The sequence below is a fragment of the Rhinopithecus roxellana genome, chromosome 1, assembly GCF_007565055.1.
Source record: "Rhinopithecus roxellana isolate Shanxi Qingling chromosome 1, ASM756505v1, whole genome shotgun sequence".
Taxonomy (NCBI): Eukaryota; Metazoa; Chordata; class Mammalia; order Primates; family Cercopithecidae; genus Rhinopithecus; species Rhinopithecus roxellana.
This window is the reverse complement of record NC_044549.1, coordinates 71879917-71899748: the sequence shown is the minus strand read 5'-3', so window position 1 is coordinate 71899748 and position 19832 is coordinate 71879917. Positions and strand designations below refer to the sequence as shown.

The window sequence follows — 19832 nt, the reverse complement described above, 5'->3', positions numbered from 1 at the left end:
ATAATTCCTCAATTTGGTTCTGCATCTTAGGTTGTTCATGAAAATACTTAAAAAAAATTCTTGGACTTCCTGTCTCTAAAACTTTTATCTTTCTTTCTATTCTTTCTTTTTAAAATTGCTTCTCCAAATTAAATAACATCTCAGGGTTTTTCTGGTATCTCCAAACAAGGCCACAATTCAAGACCACCAGGAGTTTCCTCAAATGCTCCCCAGAGGATCACTTACTTCATCTTATACCTGTACCAGGTTGTTCAGTGGGATAGCGTGTGCTGTCCTATTCTCTCCTGGAATTATTATCTCTAAAGTGAATCCTTTAATAAAAGATAACATTGACCATTTATAACCTACAAGTAGCCAAATTTACGGGTGTAGCATTGTAGGTCTTTTGGCTTTATTGCATCCAATTCTGTGTTCTTACCACCACAAGATGGAATATAACTGAAGCATTCTGTCAGACTCTAAAGAACCAAGGGATATGAGGAGTAGAGGGGCAAGTATACTTAGATAGATCAAAAACAATAGTTTCAGCAGCGGGTACAGAGTCAAGACTGCCAGCCACCAGCAAGTTTAATGAACAGGACATTTATCACATTTTTGACCATTGACCTCAACTTCTTGACTTCCCAAATCTGTATTAGCAAGTACACATTTTAGACGTGTGTATAAATGTAAACATAACATGAAATGTATACGTAACATACAGAAATGAAATTTGCAATTTACCTCCTTCTATCTTATTTGTATTTGTTCAGAAGACACTGAAATATTTTTTTCACTAATGAATTTATTGACCAATGACACTTTAGGGGAGTGTCACTGGTCATGACCAATTTATTGACATGACCAATGCCACTCCCCTAAAGTGGCTACAGGTCAACATTGTAAAAAATGACTATTTATTATTGTTTTATTCTGTACATGCATTATGCAAAGCACTGTACCTGCACTACCTTGCTTAATCCTTATCACAAACCTATGAGGTAGGTACCATTCGTAACTCCATTGTATAATACCTGGAAAAGGAGCTGAGATTTACAGAGATGAAGTAGTTTGCCCAAGATCTCACAGCTAGTCCACAATGATGACCCATGTTTGTCTGTCTTATTCCGTGACTCATTTTCTCTGTGCAGGTGTCTTTGTGGAAAAGAGAGGGGGCAGAAAGAGAAAGTCTTAATTAGTATTGTGATTCAAAAAAATCTTCAAGGTTCATTTTAAAATATTAATTATGCAAGTTAATGGACATCTGATTTCCTGGGCTGGAGGAAATGTCATTGTCAAACCCTGTTAAAAACACAAAGAAGAGTGAATCTTAAAAATGTCAAGCTTGAGAAAAATGAAGATGCCTTAGTTAAAAAAAAAAAGTATTTGGGTTCCAGTCATTATTAAGGTTGGTGCCTTTAAGTACCACCTTCCAAATCACCAATGCCAGTATTTTTAGTTTTCTTCCTAGTGTGTGCTTTCTCCTGACCAATATGGCGTGCCGTTCCTTCATCCCATGTGATGAACCAGGAGCCCAGCAGTTTTGATCAGCTCTTCCAAAGGTTGCTGCTGGGCTGTGCCACGCTGGTCTCTCTCTTCCAGCTACTTCTGCACCCCTTCTTTGAATTCAGATGCAATTTCTCAGGTCTGTTTAGAATATGGCACGATCCACCAGCAGACATCAGAGGAATGGACCAACAGGTCAAGGACACCTCTGAAACCAGGTAGCCTTTGCACAGGGAGTGAAAGTAGGTTGGGGTGGGAGTAGTCCCTCTTGCCAGAGAGAAAAGGGGCTGCCTAGCAAAAGCAATCCATTCAGATTCAGTGATACACCTTCCCTCCCAACCCCCAATCAAGAGCAGTGGTTGGTAACCAAAAGTAACCTTTAGAAGTACCCTGGGAGCCTCATACAAATGCAGATTCTTTAAAACAAAACAAAACAAACCCCTCTCCCAGGCAAATGTGATGAAGCAAGAATCAGTGGTTTTAATAGTGCTCCAAGTGATTCAGATGTTTAGCTAAATTTTGAGAGTCACTGCTAAAGTTGGGTTTAAGGCAGTAGTCATTATCTGTCACTTGCTGTTGGCGTTGCTGTGAACTTGACTTTCTATATCAGGGCTTTCCACGTCTCCTCTTCTCATAGAATGACAGAATATTGGAACTGGAGGAGTCCTTAGCAGTCTGGTCTAGACCAACACTCTAATTCTGTGCAGATAGGGAAACTGAAGTTGCAGGATGTTAAGATGCTTCCTCCCAGGACTGATACCCTATATATTCAACACCAACTCACCCGAACTTTCCCTAGCCTTGGGAGAGAGATTCTGCTGAGCTAGGTGTAACCCTTTAGTTACCAGATCATGGGAGTTGGAGCAGGGCAAGACACAATGGCTGTGACACTTTCACATGCAGATGGAATATGTCTTGGTCATTTCTGAGTCTTGAGGTATGCCTAATTTTCAAAAAAGGATTCTGAGATAACTTAAGTTAGAAAGGGAAGCATAGAAGGAATCTACTGCAATTAAAGCTTTATGGGTTTAGAAAGGAGTCTACAACTCCGTTTCTTCATTCATGCGTCCATTCATTCAGTTAGCCATCAAGTCTTTATTGACCAACTCCTCTGTGCCAGGAGGAGAAAACCAGTAACTGTCCGTATTCCTGGTGAGTTGTATGACTTCAAGCACACTTTATAATATAAAGTAAGAATAACATGTAGCTTTCAAGATTGAAGTTAGAGCTAAATGAGTATGAAATAATGAAAGCTGCCAGGACAGTGTTTATTTAGCAGGTGGTAGACAATCACAGAATGACAGGTTTTTTTTTTTTTTTTTTTTAAGGGTTCATGAAAATAGAAAACAAAACACCACAATAAGGAAAGGAAAACTCAAAATATGAAAATTCAGAGCTAATAGTCTAGTGCTTCTGGGTAATCATGAAGGGTTTAGGGGACTTGCCCAAGGTCATCCTGCCAGCTAGTAGCAAGACTGAGGGTGCTTTCTGTCCCCTTGTTTCCTCTGTACCCAATGCAGCATTTAAACATTTTCTTTCTTGCAAGTTTCTCTTGGCCCACTGGCTGCCCTTCCCGATTGTATCTGTTTTGTCATCACTGGTTACACCAATGTATACCCAAATGTATACATTTGGGTCCTTTGAGTGTCTCTGCATTTATTTGTCTTTTCATCCTATTTGTGAGTTCCTTAGGGTTCAGGATGGGAAGTGGGGTGTCTTCTCTCCCTATGACATGCCCTTGTGACTGCAGTGTCCTTTACACACCGGGTCCTCAGTAAAATTCACTGTGCTCACTGCCTGCCAGCCCTACACACCAGGGGGACAAGCAAAAGGCCTATGGGAACCCTTCGGAGAGTGGCTTGCTTTCATAAGCCACTTCCTGCCGATCCTTCCTATTGCTTGTTTCCGGAAGAAATCTCAAGTTCTGTTTCACAGACACTCTCTGTTTGACCCTGAGTTTTGTACAAGAGGGTTTAGTGGTTCTTATCAGTGCTTCCTGGTAGGTGGGTCAGAGAAAGGCAGGGAAGAGGCTGTTTTGTTTGCCTGGGCCTGGAAGACAAGTGTTTTTTCTCTGACTGAAACTTCTCCCTCACCTTCCCATCTCAGCAAGGCCAGGTGATTTTTGTTTCTTAAGGCATTTAAGAACTGTCTACTCTGTGACCCATCAATGCTGTGCCTAGAGAAATAATCGGACAATTGTGTAAAGGTGTTTATGAACGAGATCCAGTACAGTGTTATTTATTATAGCAAAAGACTGGAAACAGCCTAAGTCCTCTTTGGGAGGAAGATAGATCGATACATTATGATGCAGGCATATAATGGATTCCTATGCATCTGTTAAAAATGATGGCCTGAATTTATGTTACCAAACACAGAAATATATATTCAATGAACAAGCAGGTGATAAACTAGTATGTTTGGTAGGATTTTTTTTTAAAACGATAAACTGTATTTGTGTACATGTGTGTAAACAGAAAATCTGAAGTAAAGACATGAAAATATTAACAGTGATTATTTATGGTTACTAGTAACATATGGTTACTAGGCAATCTTTATTTTGGAAATTTTATATTCTTACATTTTGTGACTCCTTTACTATGTTTCTATAACAGTTTCATAATCAGAAAATACAGATAAAATGAAATGGGGACAGTGGCATGGATTTATTTTGCTAGACCCATTGAACTTGTCACTGGAGACCAATAGCCAGGCCACATTTTGGTCTCTTAGGATCTTAGGACCTTAAAAGTGGAGATTATCAGTCGTTTATTTTCTTGCAATGAGGCAGTCTCAATAACCAGACAGATAAAAATCCTGCCTCATGTCTACTTCTTTGGGACATCTGTGGCTGGTTAAAGTTGAATCTCCCATTTAACCCAGCTAAATTACCTTGTGCCTGTTGGACTGACCCTGGTATTATTAAGATTTAATCTCCATTAGGCACTGGTGACTCTGTTTGTCACTCCCATGAGATGGTACCATCACTTCCTGATTGGGATTTCCACGCTGCAGTTACAAAGGCTGGAAAACATAAGATGATAATTAAAGCCATCATCTGTTATGCTCTTATGTGCATATGGGATCACTATGCTACACACTTTACACACATGATCATATGTAATACATTCATCAACATTGTAGGTTAGGTATTATTACCCCTATTTTACAGTTGAGAAAATTAGCTCAAAGAGGTTGAGAAACTTGTCCAGAAAGTCACACAGCCAGGAAGAAGAGAGTCTGAGCCTTAACCCAATCTGATTCCAGTGTGCTATACTGTGGGTCGAATTGCATTGAAAACACAAATGGAAACTGCTATCTAGAAACCCCTTTTTTGGTTTGTTTGGTTTTCTTGAGGCAGAATCTCACTCTGTTGCCCAGGCTGGAGTGCAGTGGCGCAATCATAGCTTACTATAGCCTTCATTTCCAGGGCTCAAGGGATCCTTACACCTCAGCCTCCCAAACAGCTAAAACTGGAGACATATGCCACCACGCATGGCTAATTAAAACAAACAAACAAAAAAACCAGATCTCCTGTAGAGACAGGATCTCCCTGGGATTATAGGACTGAGCCATCATGCCTGGCCTACAAACCTCTTTTTAACTTCAGGTTTTGGAACATCTTCTTTGACTACCATCTAATTTCCATTCTCTAGATGATACTAATAAGAATTGACATTTGCTGAGCATGTATCATGTGGTAGACTCTGTTCCAAGCACTTTACATGGATTACATATTTCAATTCTTACCACAAACTCCATTTTGCAGATTGGAAAACTGAGACACAGAGAAGTCCATAATGTTGACTTGCCCAAGGTTATAAAGCTCATAAACATACCATTTCCTTCAGCCCTTATGTCCTGGTCTAGTTAGGGGATCTTTTTTGGCCTCGGCATTGATTTGACTGCCTTCGTATATAAACTATTTCTGCTGGCAGGAATTTTTAAATGCCTGTCTGGAATTTGATTTGATTTGAGGAAGGCTGCCTGGTGCCTGAAATTCCCACCAAGACTCTAATGACTCACTGAGGCCTTGTGTCTGTCTCCAGCAGGCCTCTGATGGAGTGTATACTTGTTACACATTAACCTCTTGGATCCCATTAATAATTTAGCATAGATTAGCTGATTAGATTAGCTGCCCTTCGAGTGGTGCCCAAATGGAGTGAGAGACAGAGCTGGGGAGCAGACCCCTGAGGGGGCTTTTGGTAAAACATTCTGGGGCAGCCTGTGGGTTCCAGGTGGTGACAAAAGCTTTGGCTGACTTCAGAATCCTGCCTGGGCCCCAAGCAGGTCAGTGGTTGGTGGCTAATTAGTGACTTATGCTAGGAACTGGTCTTCCTGCACTTTCACCGCACACTTTCTGCATTCTTAGACCCTTTCAGCCTTGTAGAGATCAAGAGCAGGCAGCATTTAAGGAACTGTGTACTTGGCAATGTGGAAGCACATTATGATTATTTCATTTACTCCTGCAACAGTTCGTGGGAGGAAGATGCTCTGATTATTCGCATCTTACAAATGAGAAAGCTGAACTCAGAGAGGTGAATAAACTTGTCCATAACGTGCAGAAGAGAGGTGAACAAACTTGTCCACAGTGTGCAGAAAGGGAAAAAGCTGGCACTGCAACTCAAGACTGATGATGAATTTTTAAAGACAGTTATTGCCATTTGGGATTTATGGTTTGAGCCTGATTTCCTTTCATTTTCCCCTTTTTGCTCTTCATTGGAGTTTATACAGTTTTTCTCTTTTTTATAGTCTTCAGTGACTTTCTGTCTAATAAACAGTCAGTATAAGCAATGACCTCTAAAATCCTTGGTAAATTATTAGAAAATCACTATTTTAAATACATTAATTCTTTATTTCTTCAACTTGATCTACTGAATGGTACTTATAAAAATTCTGCTTTCCCTTTTTTAAAAAAAAAAAACTTTGGTATTAATAGTGCAGTACTCCAATAAAGTCATTAAGAAGTAGTAAAAAAGAAACTTCTATTACAGGAATTGTACCTTCTTTCATTTGTTCCCATTTATTCATTAATTTTTTTTTTTAAATATCATTTTGTTTTTAAAAACCATTTTATTATGAACATCTTCAAGCATACGTAAAGGTAGAGACAATAATAAAATGAACCACTATAAACACCATGAATCTTGATAATGACTAAGATTTTTCTACATTTGCTTATTTTTCTTTATGCTGAGTATATTAAAGCAAACCCAAGATACCATCTCTAAATATTTCATGATAAATCTTTGAAAAGTGGAGATCTTTTCCTATGTAACTATAATAGTATTAGTATTTGATACATAATATGTATCAAGTAATATTATAAATAATGTTTCAGCAAAATTAACAATAATTCCTTCATATCACCTACACAGTACCTATGTTCAAATTTTTCTCATTGTCCCCAAAATGCCTTTTTACAATCATTCGTTAGATTGTGATCTAAACAAAGTCCACACATTGCAACTCATTGTTGTGTCTGAAGCTACTTTTCACTTTGTTGTCCTTATTGCTATTGTTAAAATTGCTATTTTCATTCTAGTTTTAGTTTTGCTGCATATAGCCCCTTTTTCCCTTCCATTTCTCTTAGTCTTTGCTTCATCTTTATCATCATAAGGTCAGGCTGCAGTTGCAAGGATTTGAAAAGCAAGGCCAGCCTCCAAGGCCAGAGCGGGTACCCAGAGCAAAGCCCCTGGGCCATTAAACCACTTCTCAGAGTGATTTAATTGAAGGGAAAAGGCAGTATCTTTGGGAGGATTTTGACTCCTTGTCTGAAGTGCCTTGATAGCTCTCATTGTGATGTTCCTATCAATAGAAAGATCCTCAATTTACAGTGTCGTCATGCATAGGGTGTGTGTGACCCATGCATTCTTGTTAGATAATTTTGTGAACATCACAGAGTGCACTGACACAAACCTAGATAGGATAGCCTACTACACACCTAGGCTAGGTGGTACATAGCCTATTGCTCCTAGGCTACAGACCTGTACAGTATGTGACTGTACTGAATACTGCAGGCAATTGTAACGTGATGTTAAGTATCTATGTATCTAAACATAGAAAAGGTAGAGTCAAAATTTAGTAGTATGATCATAGGAGACCACTGTCATATCTGCATTCCATCATTGACTGAAATATTAAACTACCTTTTCTATCCTTAAAGGATCTCCCTCACCTGTGTTTTGAAGCCCAGAAGGGCCAGTTTGCAATTAGGAATGTAAGGTGGCAAGTTAGGTTTGTACCGGAGATTAGGGCTCATTTACATACAAAATACGCTTATTCCCCAAAACCTTTTTTGTGTTGTTGTTTGAGAGTCTTGCTCTGTTGCCCAGGCTGGAGTGCAGTGGTGCAATCTTGGCCCACTGCAACCTCCACTTTCCAGGTTCAAGCTATTCTTGTGCCTCGGCCTCCCAAATAGCTGAGATTACAGGGGTGCACCACCACACCCAGCTAATTTGTATGTTTTTAGTAGAGACAGGGTTTTGCCATGTTGGCCAGGCTTGTCTCAAACTCCTAGCCTCAAGTGGTTCATCTGCTGTGGCCTCCCAAAATGCTGGGATTACAGGTGTGAGCTACCACGCTTGGCCCCCAAAACTTTTTAATTAAGCTTCTGGATCCAAACACAGCCAGAAGAGCTGCCCGCTTTACACCTTCTGTGCCATCTCAGGACCTTTCCCTGTTTCTTGCTAATCATATTTGAGGAATTCCTGACACTTTGCTTCAGAAACCCATTCCCTGCTGAAGAAAAGGCATGCTACAAGGATAAATACTTGATAATATGTTCACCTTCACAGGAACCACCTGAAACTGGTTAAGATGCACATGATTCTTTAGAAGGGACTTCAGAATCAGCAGAAGGCTCTGACAGAGGGCCATCTAGCTGACAGAGGCAGGAAGATTTTGGTGTTGACCTGAGAACCCTTCAGATCTTTCACTTGAGTGGGCTTTCTTTTTAAAGTAAGACATGGCAAAGTTTCTTGAGTTTCTTCATATGAGAGGATAAGCCCAATTTGGTTAATAAAGTGCTATTTTATCATGCATTGAGGTTTAACATTTGTACCTTTGTATCTGCCAAAGATGGTTTCTTTATGATAATTGTATCATTAAAGAGTCTTTATTATAGCCATTTATGGCTGTTTTCTCATTTGATGTTTTACTTCTGGACCAGATATCTGCATGGATGTTCTGTGCAACTGAAAATCATTAATAAATAATCTGAATATCACAAAAAGAGCATGGGTGAATGCAAGATCTGATGTGGTGTGCACATGTGACTGAGTAGTGGGCTTTGAGAAGGAGCAAAGTCAAACATGGGGCAAATGTTGGCACAAGTCTTCCTTTTTATTGATTCCCAATTCTTATATGACATTAGAATTAGAATGAGTGTTAAAAATGCAGTTGCTGTGTGGAAAAAAGTTCAAGTTAATGTGATTGGCTTGAGAATTTTTATGCTAATTTTGAGAATTTTTTTATTTTTTGATAAATCTTTTTATTTTCCATTAGTGTTTCCTGGTGTTTTCCTTCCATTTCTCTATTAATGTATAATTTACATGCCATAACATTTACCCTTCCTAGTGTATAGCTCTGCAGGTTTTGGCAAATGTATAGTCATAGAACCATCACAATAACCAAGTTATAGAGCAGTTTTTGGTGTCCTTTGTAATCAGCCCCTCTCCCCACTCCTTTTTTCTGTCTCTATAGTTTTGTCTTTTGCAGAATATAGAAATAATCACTAAGCACAGTGTGTTTGAGGTTCATCCACATTGTTGCCTGTATCAGTAATTCATCCTTTTTTATTGGTGAGCAGTATTCCATTGAATGGATATGCCACCATTTCTTTAACCATTACACACTTGAGCAACAGTTTTTGACCATTACAAATAAAGCCACTATAAATATTTGCATACAGATTTTTGTGTGAATATAAGTTTCCACTTCATTTGGATAAATACCTAGGCATAAGATTACCGGCTTATGTGGCTAATGTATGTTTCACTCTATTAGAAACTGCCAATATATTTTTCAAAGTGGTTGTGCCATTTTGTAGCTGCACCTGCAGGGTATGAAAGTTCCAGTTCCTCTGCATCCTCTCCAGCACTTGGTATTGTCAACATTTTGTTGTTCTGCTTTTGTTTTTTGAAGTTTAGCTATTCTAATAGGTGTTTAGTGGAATTTCATTACAGTTTTCATTTGCATTTACCTAAAGACTAATGATATTGGGTATTTCTTCATGTGCATATTTGCTGTCCATGTATCTTCTTTGGTGAAGTATCTGTTCAAATCTTTCAGCAATTTTTTAAAACTTAGAGTATTTGTTTTCTTATTACTGAAGTCTGAAAGTTCTTTATTCTGTATATAAGTCCTTTGTCAGACATAGTTTGCAAATATTGTCTCCCAGATTGTGGCTTGCCTTTCAAAGAGTCTCTTAATTTGTAAATGCTTATTTCATACATAGCTTCTTTATTTTATTGCCAGTACTTCATGCACCGTAGATTTCATGCAGTCCCAGAACTACATAGCAAGAAAGTATAGTGGAGCATGCAGTATAGAGCTTGTCCAAAAAATGGAATAGGAGAGGCTTATTTAGGATTTATGTATACAAAGCCATGGTCTCGGCCAAGAGAAAAGGCAGTTGTTATTTTTATTGCTCATCTGTATACAGAAACACAACTCTTCATGTCCAACCAGTGTACTTTGTGATGGGAATGTGTTGTCTTAGCTCATGGGTGAAAACAGGTCCAGAGGAGCCTCTTCATAGGTAAGAATGCAACTGTGTTTTTTTGCATGTATGTTGCATGTGTGTATGTGAATGCAGACAGCTCGAGGGAAAGAGAGAGTCAGAGGCACAATGAGACAGAGACAGAGGTAAAAGAGTTTCGTGTTAATAGTATGAGATTCAGCCCTTACGACCACATGCCCTGCTGCTGAAGAGGGATAGAAGATGTAACTCCATAAATCCTGAAAGTTTCCATCCTGTGCTTTGTGGACAATTTAAATGCTTTTCCAGAGATATCTTTGATTGTATACTTTTTTTTTCTTTCAAGCCTGTTTCCTAGTTCTCACATTTGATGTTATTTCATTGTAACAAGTCAGATTAGAGAAAATAGAAGTGGCTTTCCAGAAACTATTATCTGTTTTAGCAGGTCCGAAATAAAATTTTCCCAATGAGTAATGAAATGTGTAGGCTGTACTCCCCTTAATATAATTTAACATTAGCAAAAGTCCACTTCTTTTGTGTTGGTCTCTCTCTTTTGGAATTATTCTGCCTTCTTCTACCCTGCCACCCTGCTGACTGTTTCATCCATACCCTTTCTAAGAGTGACAGTGGCTCAGAGGGAATCTCTGTTGGGTTTTGCCCCTTTGGAAACTCAGGACTTCATTTTTAATCATCATTCACTTTTATCTTATAAAATACAAGAATTCATAAATTTTTAATACTGGGGGAAACTTTAGAGAGAACTTCGATTCCAGGCCTTCTCTTTATGCATAAGAGGATCAAGGCCCAGAACTTCGAAGGGACTCCTAATCTTGGAGCTAGAACGAATGGCAAAATTGAACACAGGCTTCTTACTTCCCAGTCCTGTGTTCTTTCCAGTCTGTAACACAAGGAAAAGCTGCAGATGGTGCCTGGAAAGAGGATGTTCAAAAGTATGACTCAAATGAGCTTTGGGAAGTGCCATTGTATTTATTTTAAGTGTGGGAATAATTAAGAATGAACTGGTGAGACTGTTCAAGAAGTTGTCTCAAGCTTATAGAGAAAGATAGAAAGCTTTCAATTCATTTAAGGGATTAAGGTGTCACATCGAGAGCTGAGTATACAGCAACCAAATATGATTTTAAAATAAATAAACCAATCAAGCCTTTTCTGAGCTGGACCAGGGTATTGGGGAAGGTGGCCTGTGGCTGGGGAAGAAGACCAGTGAGGTCCACCCGTCACCGGAGTACAGCATGCCCCTGTGGTCACTCACTTCCATGGAACATGGAACATTGGACATTGGGATGAGAAAGGGTTTCAGTTGCAGGCCCTATAAACCAGTCCTTAGTGCCTGTAAACTAGGAGACCTGTGTATCAAAAGAATGTGGGAGATACACTCCCTACGAGTTGCTTACATGCCTTTTCAAAGAGCTCCAGCCCAACTGCACTTTAATCTCTGATATGAGAATGATACGTAGACCCACCACAGGCACCACATTCAGCGTCAGGGCCACCCACAAGCTGCAGTGAAATGTCAGATAGCAGGCAGATCCCAGCAGCAGGCCTGGGAGCCACTTCCTTCCAGCAGCCTTAACCTGCTGCTCATTCTAAGTAATGAGAGTTAGCACAGCCCATGCCTCCAGAGTACTTCCTACCCACCAGGCCCCGTTCTAACACTTTGTGTAGACTAAGTCATTTCACCCTCCCTACTGCCCTATTAGGCATGAACTGTCATTATCCCCTTTTCACAGATGAGGAGACTGAGGCAGAGAGGGCTGAAGTGACTCACCAGAGTTCACAAAGATTGAATGCAGAGCAGCTGGGATTTACACACAGGTCTCTCTGATTCCTGAGCTCACACTCTTCTCTCGCACAACACACTGTCTCCAGTATCTACTCTGCAAACACTTCCTGCCTAGAATGCACCATCCTATACGGTCACCAGGAGGCCCTTGAGATGTAGCTAGTATCACATGTAGAAATAATATTTTGCATAATTGGGTTCAATAGAATCTATTATTAAAATTAATTTCATCTGTTCCTTTTGACGTTAAAAAAATGTGGCCACTAGAAATTCTTAACTTCCACGTGTGGCTTGCATTTTATTTCTACTGGAGAGTGCAAGCCTGGGAGATGCCAAGCCGTGGCACAACACAGTCTGAGAAGCGGCCATGGCAAGTGAGCTGCAGCCAGGACAGGGTGGCTGTGGGCAGCTGGCACCCTGCCAGGCAGAAAGGTCACTCTCCCACTACTGCTAAGAGATAGAGTGAGTCGAAACCAACATTTCCCAAATAGTACTTCACAGGATATTGATAGCAAAACTAAATGTCTCTTAGTAAAATACAGGCCCTAGGATGTTCAGCGTCCTGTACAACTTCAAATAGATACTTTAAGTATTTTCTCAAGTTATTTCAAGTGCCCCTCAGTTTCCTCATTTATGAAATGAAGGTAATAGTTCCTACCATATCGGGTTGCTCTGAGGAATAATCAAGTGCTTAGAAGAGTGCCTGACAATGTGGGGTCTTTTTTGGTTCCATATGAACTTTAAAGCAGTTTTTTCCAATTCTGTGAAGAAAGTCATTGGTAGCTTAATGGGGATGGCATTGAATCTATAAATTACCTTGGGCAGTATAGCCATTGTCACAATATTGATTCTTCCTATCCATGAGCATGGTATGTTCTTCCATTTGTTTGTGTCCTCTTTTGGAAACCATCATTCTCAGCAAACTATCACAGGAACAGAAAACCAAATACCAAATACTCATAGGTGGGAATTGAACAATGAGATCTCCCACTCGGACACAGGAAGGGGAACATCACACACAGGGTCCTATTGTGGGGAGGGGAGAGCAGGGAGGGATAGCATTAGGAGATATACCTAATGTAAATGATGAGTTAATGGGTGCAGCGCACCAACATGGCTCATGTATACATATGTAACAAACCTGCACGTTGTACACATGTACCCTAGAACTTAAAGTATAATAATAATAAAAAAAAGAGTGCCTGACACAGAGAAAAGCACTCAACAAACGTTGGCCAGTATGATTATGGCCTGTAGTCATTGTTCTTATCACACTTAGTTGAAGGAGCTACAGAATGGAGAATGAAAAGGACACAGAAGGGCTTTTGGGGCTAGTGCACTCAAATCTCAAGCCCAAGTCAGCAAATTTAACTCCCCAGGTAGCTGAAGACACCCATCCCCTTAAAAGGTAGTGAGGGGACCCTCAGACACCTCCCACTGCCCACCACCGCTCCTTGAAAGCCAAGAGGCTTCTCAGTTGTTGCCTTCCACTCGCACGCCCTTCTCTCCCTGAGAGGGAAGCCCATCCACACATCCCACCTGCATTTTGTTATAGTGCCAGTGATGGTGCTGTCCCCATCACTTGCCTCTTAACTTGGCAAAGATCCCGTAAGTTTGCCAATCATGCAATTCAACAAATGTAAACTGGTTTCTTTCCTGCAAGACTTCTTAGGGCTCTTAAAATGCTAATGTGCATGGAGAAAGTTCCAGATGTGCAAGCTGTGTTAAGTGTTTTGCCAAGTTAATTGATTTGTTTTTGAAACTATCTTACGGGACTAATGTTCCATAAACCACTCTCATGGAAACATTGTTTATAAAGGTTCAGGCCAGCCCAAAATGAGTCTTAGCCACAATCCCTTCTGCCATCACTCTGTATTTATTTACTGTCAGCACTGTGCATGTGGCGCTACTTGACACTGGGCACATCACTTAAAAAATAATAATAAAACAAACAAAAAGAAAAAACAGTTCACACTGTTGCTTGTTTTGTTGATTTTTGTAGAGATAGGGTCTCCCTATGTTGCCCATGCTGGTCTTGAACTCCTGGCCTCAAGCATTCCTCCTGCCTTTGCCTCCTAAATTTCTGGGATTACAGGAGGAGCCACTGTGCCCCATCAAATATTCTTTCTAAAACAGAATTGTTTTGTATGAGAATGTCAATATACTAATTTATAAAGAGCAGATGTTTTGCACGCTACAAGTAAAACAATACCACTAATAATTATTATTACATTAAATGTGTAATGGACCTGTCCTCTGTGCCATGCCCTGCTTTAAGGGCATTTTATGTATTATCTCTTTTAATCTCCACAGTTACTCTTTGCAGTATGCTGTTACTATCATCATGTTACAGATGAGGAAACTGAGGCTTTAAAGCAGGAAATGACACAAGAAAGGGCAACTAGAATAGCTTTAGGGCAGGAATGGGAACCCGGGTTGGCGTGGCTCCAGAATCCAAGTGGAAAACCACAGATGATTCCTGTGCAGACTTCCTTCTCTCTGTCAAGTTTAGGTGGAACAGAAAGGGGTCTCTTCTTGCTCCTGAATCCTCCCTTTGGTCCTGTGCTGTGTGAAGTCACAAGGTAGCCCAGCGCCTGGAGGAAATTCAGTTAAATTTTGATAAACCTTACAAAATAGAGAGCAATAATTAACTTCCCAACTGTTAATGTTAACATTCAGATCTCCTCGGCCCAACCCCATTTGGTGGGAAACACTTCAGTGAGTTAACCACTGAATAACAAGGCCTGGCTGGTATTTGCTGAAATAATCCCGGTTATTTAGTAACATACTGTGCATTTTATTGTATTAAAATGTGAAATGAAGCTCATTTGAAACATTTTTACCAATAAATCAGCAGATGTTAAAGTTTTACGCTGTGAGATTTTTTTTAAATAAGGATACCATCTTAAATTTTTATTATCATTTTTTTAAAAAAGATTGGACCCACGTTTTATTCTTGTTTTGTCATTGCTGTTGTTTATTTCAACTTACCTAGCCCAGTACTTGGCACAAAATCGATGTTCAAGAAGTGAATTTTTAAAAATTTAACTTATAATTTATGAGAAATTCTCTGTATGATTTCTTATTTAATTCTCAAAATAGCCATAAGATGGAAGCAAGTATTTATATGCCCATTTAAAGGTCAGGAAACTGAGGCCCAGAGAAGTGACTCAGAAAAGATCCTTCAGATGGGATAGTAGGGTGAAGACCAGCGCTCAGCACTTCTGGTTTCGTAGTTCCTCCTCTTTTCACAGTATCATAAAGCTGGATGTCAGAAATGCAATCAGGCACACTCTGTGCTGATTTGCCTCACTGGGAGTATACAGCTCATGTCTTTGAAATTGTTATTGTAAGCCAGAAAATTGTTTTTAAGCACACTTAGTCTCTCTACCTTAAATGGTTCCTTTTACTTCTAACTCACTTTATGACTTTATGACTGGCAAAAAAAAAAAAAAAAGAAAGAAAAATATGGTAACGATATTTATTCATTCCTTCCTATGCACTAGGCAGTATGCTAGCACTTTGCATGCATGATCTCCAATTATTCCTCAAAGCCACTCTATGAAATAAGTACTGTTTTTAACTCCACGTTATAAGCAAGTGTCAGTTGTTTGCCTAAGGTCAAACAGAACTTAAATCAGGCTGCCCTCCCTTCGCTGTAGGAGTTCTTCAAACATTGGCTGTTTGTGGCAGTGTAAGCATGACTACTTCCCTTTTGTGAGCATCGACGCCAAAGTAGTTGCAAAAGCCGATATTAACTCATGTCCTTGTAATAAAATGTTAGAACTGTAATACCTATGATGTGGTGATAGGAAACATACAATTGCCAGTTAGAGCTTTTTTAAACTTCTAAAATTGTTTACGTGCATATATGAGGATTCAGATTGCTAAGTATTACACTTTTTTTCTAATGAAAACATGCACTTACTACTTGGAGGCATCAATATGCTATTTTAGGATTTGAGCCTGGCCAAGTTTTTCATTAAGTTATTTAACTAAGTAAACATGATTAATTTTTGAGGAATCCTCAAAGAAAAAGAAACATGAAAAAAATGATGTCCTGTTTCCAGGTGTCTTATTTGAACTTCAAGAGGAAGCAAGAAAATGGTGTAGCCACTTTGGAAAACAATTTGGCAGTTCCTCAAAATGTTATATGTAGACTTACCGTATGACCTGGCAACTCTACTGCTATGTATATACACAAGAAAAACAAAAATATATTCACCCAAAACCTTGTACATGAATGTTCATAGCAGCAATGTTCTTATTCAGTTGGGTTGAATGTCCACCCAAATGTCCACCAACTGATGAATGGATAAACATTATGTGGTATATCCATACAGTGGAATATTTAACAGTAACAAGTAATGGAATACTGATGCATGCTACAACATAGAAGAAACTTGAAAACATTGTGCTAAGTGAAAGAAGCCAGTCACAGAAGGCCACATATTGTATGACTCTACTTAAATGACATGTCAGAATAGGCAAATTTGTAAATACAACAATATAGGTTTGTGATTGCCAGGAGCTGAGGGAAGGGGAGAATGTAATGACTGCTATGAGGTATGGGATTTCTCCTTGGGAGTATGAAATTATTCTAAGGTTAGATGGTGGCCTTGATTGCGGAACTCTGCGAATATCCTGAAAACTATTGATCTTCATACTTTGAAAATTGTACTTTATACAAATAATCTTAAACTATTATTGAAAAGTAATCATAAATGTAAAACTATATATGAGGAAAAAAAGAAGAGCGAGAATACACAGACCATTTTTACAGTGCTTTCCAGGGCAGTGAAATTTTATTATGTAGCCTATTCTGATTAAACTGTAAGCAAAGTGAGTTTGCAAATTCCTGAAACATGAGCCTCTATTCCTCCTTTAGCATTATACTAAAAGCTCACAAAAGAGAAATGTGGATGACTTTCTGTTTATCCTAACAGTGTGTACTCTGTGGGTGAAAACTATTCTGTTATTACAATTCTATAGAAGTGAGAGAGTTGAGTGGGTATATAAGATATAGTGTCTATTTTTAATGCTATTTTTAATGAGAAATTCAAAGTTGCTTGCTAAAATGGTTAATGTGATAGAAATTAGTTGGACTAATTAGGTCAATAAATATGATTCTAACTCATTAGGAGAAAAGCTCAGATTGATAAAAGACTGAGGAGCATTCTGTTTTAGAAGAAATTGCTTTTCATCCTGAAGAAATAATTTGAGTTTTGCATTTTCATGCCATCTAAAGTATGCTGAATTATTTCTTTGATACACAGATTACTTGTGGGTGAAATATCCTCTAGCAGCATTACAATTACATGAGTTGTTTGCTAGTAGAAATTGTAGCCTTTTTCTGATTAATGCCTTCATTTCTTTGATTATATATATATATATATATATTTTTTTTTTTTTTTTTTTTTTTTTTTTTTATTGAGACGGAGTCTCGCTCTGTCGTCGCCCGGGCTGGAGTGCAGTGGCCGGATCTCAGCTCACTGCAAGCTCCGCCTCCCGGGTTTACACCATTCTCCTGCCTCAGCCTCCTGAGTAGCTGGGACTACAGGCGCCCGCCACCTCGCCCGGCTAGTTTTTTGTATTTTTTAGTAGAGACGGGGTTTCACCGTGTTAGCCAGGATGGTCTCAATCTCCTGACCTCGTGATCCGCCTGTCTCGGCCTCCCAAAGTGCTGGGATCACAGGCTTGAGCCACCGCGCCAGGCCTCTTTGATTATATTTATAAGTATACTTTGTTTCCAGTTACGGCCTCGATTCATCTGTAGGTTTTCTTGTGCCCAAGTCCCCTCTGATGATTCTGATAGTACATTTGTTTTTCCCCTTAGTGGTCAAAAAAAAAAAAAAAAGAAGAATTCCATACAACATTTCCTGAGTGCTGTTCTCACTCAGTAGTTTTCTCTAAGTAAATCCAATAAATAAAATCATAATATTTACAGAAAACATTAAATAAGGATTATTTAGTTTTCACAAACTTAGTGATATAGTTTCTCTTTTTTAAATAGCTTTATTGAAGTATAAGTCTCATACATACTATTCACCCATTTAAACTGTACAATTTAATGATTTTTTGCTACATCCACAGATATATATAATCATCATTTCAGTCAATTTTAGGATATTTTTATCACTTGAGGAAAGAATCTGTACTTTTTAGCTAACCACACTTCCATCTCCCCACTCTATCTCTATCCAAAATGCTTCAGACTAGAAGTCTTTCAGATTTTGGATTTTTTGGATTTTAGGATGCTTGCATATAATATACATAGTGAGATATCTTGAGCATAGGACCCCAGTCTAAACATATATCTTTCATATACACCTCATATACATAGGCTGAAGGCAATTTTATTCAACAGTTTTATTAATTGTGTGCATGAAATAAAGTTTGTGTTAAATACTTATGTGTGGAATTTTTCACTTGGTGGTGTCATGTCAGCATTTAAAAAGTTTTGAATTTTGGAGTATTTTGGATTTGGAGTTTTCAGATTAGGGATGCCCAACTTGTACTACTCTACTTTCTGTCTCTGTAGATTTCCCGGTTTTAGACATTTCCTATGACTGGAGTCCTTTGATGTGTGGTCTTTTGTGACTGGCTTCTTTCACTTTCCTGGTGGAATAAAGTCCATCAAAGTGTTTTATAATGATAAAAAAGTCAATGTATCAGGAAGATATAATAATTATAAGCATGTATGCACCTGATAACGGAACACCAAAATACATGAAGCAGAAACTGACAGAAATGGAAGGAGAAATAGACAATTCAGCAACAATAATTGGAAACTTCAGCACCCCACTTTCAATAATGGATAGAGCAGCCAGGCAGAAGATTGAGAAGGAAGTAGAAAAGTTGGCCAGCACTGTAAACCAACTACTAACAGATATCTACAGGACACGTTACCCTACGAACAGCAGAGTATTCTGAAGTGAACATGAAACATTCTCCAGCACACACCAGATGCAAGAACATAAAACAAATTTCAATACATTTAAAAGGATAAAAGTAATATAAAGCATCTTTGCTGATCACAATGTAACAAAATTAGAAGTCAATTACAGACAAAAAATGAGAAGCTCAAATGTGGAAATTAAACAGCACACTTCTAAATGAACAATGATTCAAAGGAGAAATCAGAAAATTTTTTGAGATGAATGAAAATGAAGACTCAATATACCAAAACATGGGATGCTGCTAAAGCAGGGCTTAAAAGAAAATTTATAGTTGTAAATACTTCTGTGAAGAAAGAAGGTCTCAAATCAATAACCTAACCTTCTACTTTAAGACAACAGAAACAAAAGAGCAAGTTAAAACTAAAGCAAGCAGAAGAAAAGAAATCGAGATTAGAGCAGAAATCAATGAATGAGTAATAGAAAACCAATAGAGACTTTAAATATTCTAAAATGTCTAACACTGTACTTACTATAATAAATCAAATTATAATAATTACAGAAGACATTAAGCAAGGATTATTTATTTTTCACAGTGTAAGTGACACACTTTCTTAATGTATTAAAAAATTTAATTTTCAACATAGTTTCCATACACCTGTTGTAAAAAACAAAAATCTTCGTGAAAATGTCCACCAGGCACTGTCTTTTTCTCAACTCATATTTATTTTGGGAGCTGTTCACCATATCATGAGCTCATTTCAAACCGTAGCTGTTGAGAAAGCTCACCTCATAGAGCACAGTTTAGGGAATTGAGCAGATCTATGACTGATTCCTTGTACTTCCACTTCCGGCAATGTGACTTTGAATAAGTTGCTAATTTCTTTGAGACTTATTTTCCTCATCAGAAAAATAGAGGTAATTTTCTCACTTTGAAAGGAGTAAGATAACA

General features: G+C 38.6%; 1 protein-coding gene across 3 annotated transcripts in view; it reads left to right on the top strand.

Annotated features, from left to right (window-relative positions):
* ADAMTS9 (ADAM metallopeptidase with thrombospondin type 1 motif 9) overlaps positions 1-19832 on the top strand; it is a 177751-nt gene that overhangs the window by 8013 nt on the left and 149906 nt on the right. The gene's annotated exons all lie outside the window — the stretch shown is intronic.